This window comes from Malus sylvestris, chromosome 8, assembly GCF_916048215.2.
Source record: "Malus sylvestris chromosome 8, drMalSylv7.2, whole genome shotgun sequence".
NCBI lineage: Eukaryota > Viridiplantae > Streptophyta > Magnoliopsida > Rosales > Rosaceae > Malus > Malus sylvestris.
The window spans coordinates 14,854,330-14,861,271 of record NC_062267.1 but is presented as its reverse complement, the minus strand read 5'-3'; positions in this window follow the sequence as shown (position 1 = coordinate 14,861,271).

Genomic DNA, 6,942 nt, shown 5'->3' with positions numbered 1-6,942 from the left:
ACATAAGTGGCTATAGAAAGGAAAGTTTTGTTTTTGAGTGAGTCTTGGTTCACCACAACTACTAGGCCTTGAATTTCATGGGTAAAGTTTTGTTTTTGAGTGATACAAGCATGATTCTGCCTTTAATTGTTAATTGCATGCATAGATGTTGCTTAAATGAACTTGTTTTCACAAATTTTTCCTTCACAATCGGCGTGTGCAGTGGTGCTTGATTATTCTTCATATGTGTGATGAAGAATACAGAGAGTTTTCTGAGTCTTCCGAGTGTTTGAGAGTGTTTGGAGCTTGAAAGTTTTCTGAGTCTTTGAAAGTGTTTGGGGCTTGAAAGTTTGAGCGTCTAGGTGTGTGTTTGTTGCAAATTGCTTTGTTTTGCTGATGCACTGCCGCTGCTCACTCCGCACTGCTACTAATGCGCGTTGCCGTTATTGTCTGTTGCACTGTTGCTTTTTCGTTACTACGTTGCAACCTTTGTCGTCGCTTTGTTGCTGCCTTGCAGCTAGTAGCCTTGAAGCATATTGCTTGCAACCTTGCTACCTTGATGGCTCTGTGGAAGTGGCATAGACTGCTTCTTTTCTTCTTGGGATGATGCATTGACAAATTTTGTTGAAGTGGATTCACAGGGACATCAACGACAAAGAGGAAGGAATTGACTTTGAATTTCTGTGGAATGGTGTCTTGATTGTACTTCTTCCTTTTATTTTCCCATTCTTTTATACTAAGATTGACATTTTCTAGTCGAACCTTGTGAGAATAAAAGTATCAATTCTGAATGAACCCTTACTTTTATGTTAATGTGACTAGACTCAAAATTGAAAGTTCGAGCTGCCTATGTACCCTCGATTTGAAGGGATCTCAGTCATCACGTAGTCAAAAGGGTTTTTTTTAGTTCTAAATTTTTCTTGAGCCACCCTTTCGGATTTTCAATTCAACAGACATTTTTATTTCATTTTTTTGTGTCATACATAGTTTTAAGCATAGCATCATTTCAAGTGTGGTGGTGCTTACTTCAAGTCGTTGATAGTTGCTTGCCTCCCGTTATTGAGTTGTGGTGGAGTTTCTCGAACGTTTTATTTGAAGACTTCTTCCTCGTTGACCTCTTTGACTGCAACATGGTAGACGTCTAGTACCACATTTCATCATCTTTTCCAGCTCATTGGTTTAATGTCACATCTCAGTCTCGACTTCGCAGTAGCATGATATTGTCCGGTTTTGGCCCCAGCCACGCCCTCACAGTTTTGTTTCTAGAAACTCAGACAAGAACTTCCCAGTGGGTCATCCATCCTAGGATTTCTCTCACCCGAACTCACTTAACTTCGGAGTTCCAATGGAACCCAAAGCCAATGAGTTCCCAAAAGGCCTCGTGCTATAGGAGTTGGGCATGTACATATAAGGCACATCACCCCCTCCCCATTGGTCGATGTGGGATGTTGCATTTAAGGATTGACTAGTGTGTATGATTGTACATTGTTTCACCTTGAGTTAACCATCCGAACTGACATCTAATGTTGAACGACGTTTCATGCGTGAAGGGATTGGACTTCGAATCTCATCATCCTTGGCTAGGTCAATGTGTCTTCTTTTTTTAACCTTCATGGTAGGGCCTGATATTAGGGGGTTTACTCCTGGACATAAAGGTAAATGATGATCCTGGGTTCTGGAAGGGTGGTTTAGAAGGTCGGACAACAATTTCTTCAAAATCTCCAAGAAAAGTATGCAATTATTGCAATTGCTGATAACTAAGATTGCAAGCCTCAAGTCTTTAACTCTCCATGGGCTATAAGAACAAACCCAAATTTGAATTGGACAACTTTTTGTCAATATGCTGAAGAGATACTTCCTGAACCAGTGAAATGGAAGGCTATTAAGACACAACTTATATTGTTGGTTATGCTTGGAGAATTCCATAGTGAGTAAATGGAAATCCTAGAGTACTGGACTGACTATGGATAGGCATTGAACCCCTAACAATATCACAACACCTAAGGGTAAGGAATATAAATCAACCCGCACAATTGTAACATCCAACATTTAATCTCATAGCCTTGCAGTAACTAGAGCTCTGATTTCCCTTCATCAACTATCATAACCTCAAAACGTTTTGTAGCATTTAGAGTCAATGAAATTATGAGTGTTACCTGAGTCCAAAAGAATAGTAACAGATTGACCTTGCACTATGCCTTGCACTTTCATAGTGTGGACTATTTGTCTAGTTGTGGTGCCCACACTCACTAAGTTGCATATGATGCAACTCAAGTTGGAACTCCTCAGACTCATAACAATTTTCATTAACATCTAGCATTAACAATTGCTTAAGCCCACACTTATGACCCCTAGTCAACTTATTAAGACAAAACCAGCATCTACCTATCTCCCTCTTTTTTTGGATCTTCTTAGGAAATAATTTCTTGATACCCAAGTTACCTTGCCTTGGTATTGGGTGTAATGGGGGTGCAGTTAATAAGGGTGGATGTTTAGTGGGTTAGAAAGGTTTGGGTGGCAATGTTTTCATCAAAGTGAGTTTAGAATCAAGCTACACAACAACGTATATAGCCCTATAGACAGTGATAGGTTTTAACAGCTTAGCATCAAATTTTAATTCATTTCTCAAACCACCTAAGAAACAACTCTTGATTAAAATAGGACCTAAATCACTAGTACAATTAACCAAGTGGGGAAATTCAGTGATATAATCCTTGAGAGTGCCTGTCTAGCATAGTTTGATGAGAGATTCAGCACTATCCTCGAATTTCCAAGCCCAAATTCTTTGCACAGGGCCTTGGTGAAATTCTCCTAAGGTAGAGTTGAATGGATACAATCTATCCATTGGAACCACTGTAAAGACTCTTCATCTAAGCAAAATGAAGTAGTGAGTACACGCTAAGAGTCAGGAGTTTGATAATATGCAAAGAACTACTCAGCTTTAAAGATCCAAGCTAATAAGTCATCACCCTCAACAAATGAAGGAAGTCAGTTCGAGATGACCACTGCGGGTGAGGCGTGTGGCCACCAGATGCAAAGATTGAGCTATGAGGTGGTTGGATTTCCTTAACAACCTGAGGATCTGGGTTTGCAAAGACAATAGAAGTAAGACCTTCCCCATGACCTCCAAAATGCAATTCATGACAAAGTTGCTCGAAGTATCGAAGGTGTTGGAAACTGCCAAATCGATTTTGGAGTCAAGGTTCGCCATGGAAGCTTTAAGGGAAGCTACGCAAGTGTCCATAACAGAGAGTTTAGAGTTGATGGTATGACGAGGCTTACAAGGGAAGGGGAAACCAAGATCGAGGAAATGAGTGATACCTATGATAGGATCCAAATCCGGGAGCCTATTCGACCTTAATCAAAGCTGCGAGATACATAAATGGAGGTGGTAGCAGGAAGAACAGTTTTTTGTTTCGGTAAAATTATATTTAATTCATTTCATACCGTAGATGTGACGAGCTCCTGAAAGATCTTAATCCGAGTTGCTGTGGTGGGATCCATGACCAAGATTGCAGAGTAGATGATTGCAGCCTTGAAGGTTTGATGCAGGAACCCGACATTGTGAAAATAAGATTCAATTTTCATGGGATGCTTAAGGTAATGGAGGGGATTCTGGTACATGACTAGGGGGTAAGCTTTGTGAATTGCAGCTCCTCTGGGTTTATAAATTCTATCTCTAATATTTTTATCTTTAGATAAAATGAGGATAGATGGATAGTTATCTCTAGTATTACTTCTATTGATTCTATGTTTGGTGATGATGAGTTCTTTATCTTGCAATGTGACAATAATCTTGTTTGTGATTATAAAAGTGTTAATTTTGATTTCTTTGATGTTATGAATGACCTTGCTTTATACCTGGTTGTTGATATATCAAATGTGAAAAGTGAGGAGGCTAAAACTAGGAGAACACTAGAATTATGGTTTCTACTTTTCTTAATGCAGAGGTTGGCTCTGTGAGTGCAAGGCCCAAAATAGGAATGATGAGTCCAAAGAAAAGAGTTTGTGAGGAGGATGTTGTTAAAGTGGGGCCTAGTGATGGTGCCCCTTGTTCCACTGTTGGATGCTAAGTCCAAGAAAGAGAATCCAAGAGGAAATTGCAATTAAGGAAGAGTTTAGTTATCTTGAAGAATTAGATTGATGAAGTGTCTTGCATGGAACTGTAAGGGTATTAGGAGAAAGGAATTTCCTAGTAATTTTAGTTTTATATGTAGTTTAGCTAAATTGGACCTTTTTTGCTTGATGGAGATTAAGGTGGTTGTTCATAAGGTCCCTAGCAACTTTTATTCCAAGTATTTTGACAATATTTTTTTATTGTGATCCAATTGGTGCTTAGTTGGAGATTTTAACAATATTGTTGATCTTTCAGAGAAGGTTGGAGGTAATCAAACCCATACCATGGACATGAACAATTTTATCAATTTTCTTAATCGTGGCAACCTTTTGTCTTTAAATGCGTCTGGAGTTCCTTTTGCTTGGACTAATTATCATACTGTCATTCGGTTATGTTTTAGAGATTGGATAGGGTGGTGACTAACCCTTTATGGTCAAATATGTTCCCTAATTATCATTTGCATAACTATCCTATTTTTTGTTTTGATCATAGTCCTATTTTATTATCTCTAAATTCTAAAGAGGAGAAGAATAACTACTTCTCGTTTAAATGTGAGGCTATGTGGCTTAATCATCCTCAGTTTAAAATGTTTGTGCAAAATTCTTGGCATTGTGACCCTACTATTAATCCTAAAGATAAATTCAGAGTGTGTGCTGGTAAGTTTAAATTTCTAGTTTGTAAATGGAACAAGGACACTTTTGGCAATTTAAAGGAGAAAAACAAAGAATTGTTAAATGAAATTGATGAGCTTCAAAAGCAAATTATGAGTAACAACTCTTTTGATTTGATGATGGAAAAATCTCTTCAAGATGAATTGAATCATGTGTTTGTTACTTTGTGAAGAAATTATGTAGGCCCACAGAGCTAAAACTAATTGGCTACAACTTGGGGATAAGAATACTAAATTCTTTCAAACTTAGGCTACTATTCATAAGAAAATGAATGAAATTACAAAATTCAAATATGAGGATGGTTTTTGGTGGTCTATTGGTCAAGGCCTTGAACAGGTTTTTGTGCACGATTTTAAAAAGCGTTTTTCCTGTGACAGTCCTCCCTTGGGTGCTGACCTAAGTAATTTAGCGAATATCATTCAACCTTGTATTTCTAATCATCATAATGAAAGTTTGTTGTCTCTTGATGAGGAAATTTGGGATGCTACAAGTAGTATTAAAGCTCTTAAAGCCCTGGGTCCTGATGGTTTGAGTGTGGCCTTTTTTCATGGTTACTGGGACCAAATTAGGGACTTTGTTTCTTGTTTGGTCAAAAAAAAATTCCAAAATGGTTCCAGCTTAAGACTCATAAATCATACTAACATCGCTTTAGTTCCTAAAATAGATTATCCGGAAACTATTAGTAACTATAGGCCTATTCGTTTGTGTAAAGTTAGTTATAAAATTATCACAAAGATCATCATTAAGCGACTAAAACCTTTGTTAGATCTTTGCATCTCTCAAAATCAAGGTGCTTTTGTTCCGGGTGAAGCCATTCAGGATAATATTCTTATTGCTTGAGTTGTTGGTTTCAATAGGATGAAAGGAAGAACTGGAGCTATGGGTGTCAAGCTGGATCTGGAAAAGGCATATGATTACTTAAACTAGGATTACATTCGGTATGTTCTTCTTAGATTTGGTTTTGATAATCATTGGGTTGAATTAGTTATGGAATGTATTACTTCTCCTTCCTTCTCTGTGCTTATAAATGGGCGACCTCATGGTTATTTTTATCCGAAGCGGGGAATTAGACAAGGGAACCCCTTGTCCCCTTATATTTTCATCATTTGTATAAAACAGTTAATTAGACACCCCAATACCCTAAAAAATCATCCGAAGTCACATATTGGTATTTTGTCCCCATCTAGAGGATTTAAAATCTCAAATCTAGTGTTTGCTGATGACTATCTCCTGTTTGCTAAGGCCACACCAAGGGGTGCGAGGAATATTCTTCAAATCCTTAATATGTTTTCTAAAGCGGCGGGCCAACAAATAAACTTTCATATGTCGTCCTAGTATTTTTCCAAGAATACCACTTCTCCAACTAGAATTGATATTGTTAATATTTTACATATTCAACATAAAGGTACTATTGGTAAGTATCTAGGAATTCATAATATTGTTTTCTGGAAAGACCAAGTTAATGGTAATGAGTTACTTAAGAGGGTTAAGCGAAAATTAGCTGGTTGGAAAGCAAGCACTCTTTCGAGAGCGAGGAGGCATACTTTAATTAACTCTAATCTAACAGGTATGCCTAATCATGTTATGTCTCGCTATAAGTGTCTTGACAAGATTGTCAATAATCTTAATAAAGAGTGTAGGGATTTTTTATGGGGTAGGGACAAGAAAATCTTTCTATTGGCTTGTGATTCGGTCTGTGCTCCTAAGAAAATGGGAGGTTTAGGAGTTAGAAGACTAGATCATTTTAATAATGCTTGTCTCACTAAGTTGGGTTGGAAGGTAATGATTGAGGAGGATAACTGGTGGGTGAAGTTAGTAAAAAGTAAGTATCTTAGAAAATAAAATTTTCTAGATAATAAAATTAGACAAAAGCATTCTTTTACTTGGAAATGTATCTTGAAAAGTAGGGATGTTATTCTTAAGGGTATGAGATGGAGAGTGGGTTATGGTAAGTACATTTTGTTCTGGTCCCACAATTGGGTTTTTCCTTACCTGTTGTTCCATCTCTTACCCAATATTGACAACCAAAACATTAATTGGGACTTGAAAGTTAATGAATTTATTGATAATTATTATTGGGATAGGAGAAAACTTTATTGTGAAGAAAATTTGTATTCCCTTGCAGGATTCCAAAGATATGCTTGTTTGGGGTCCAAATACAAATGGTAAGTTCTA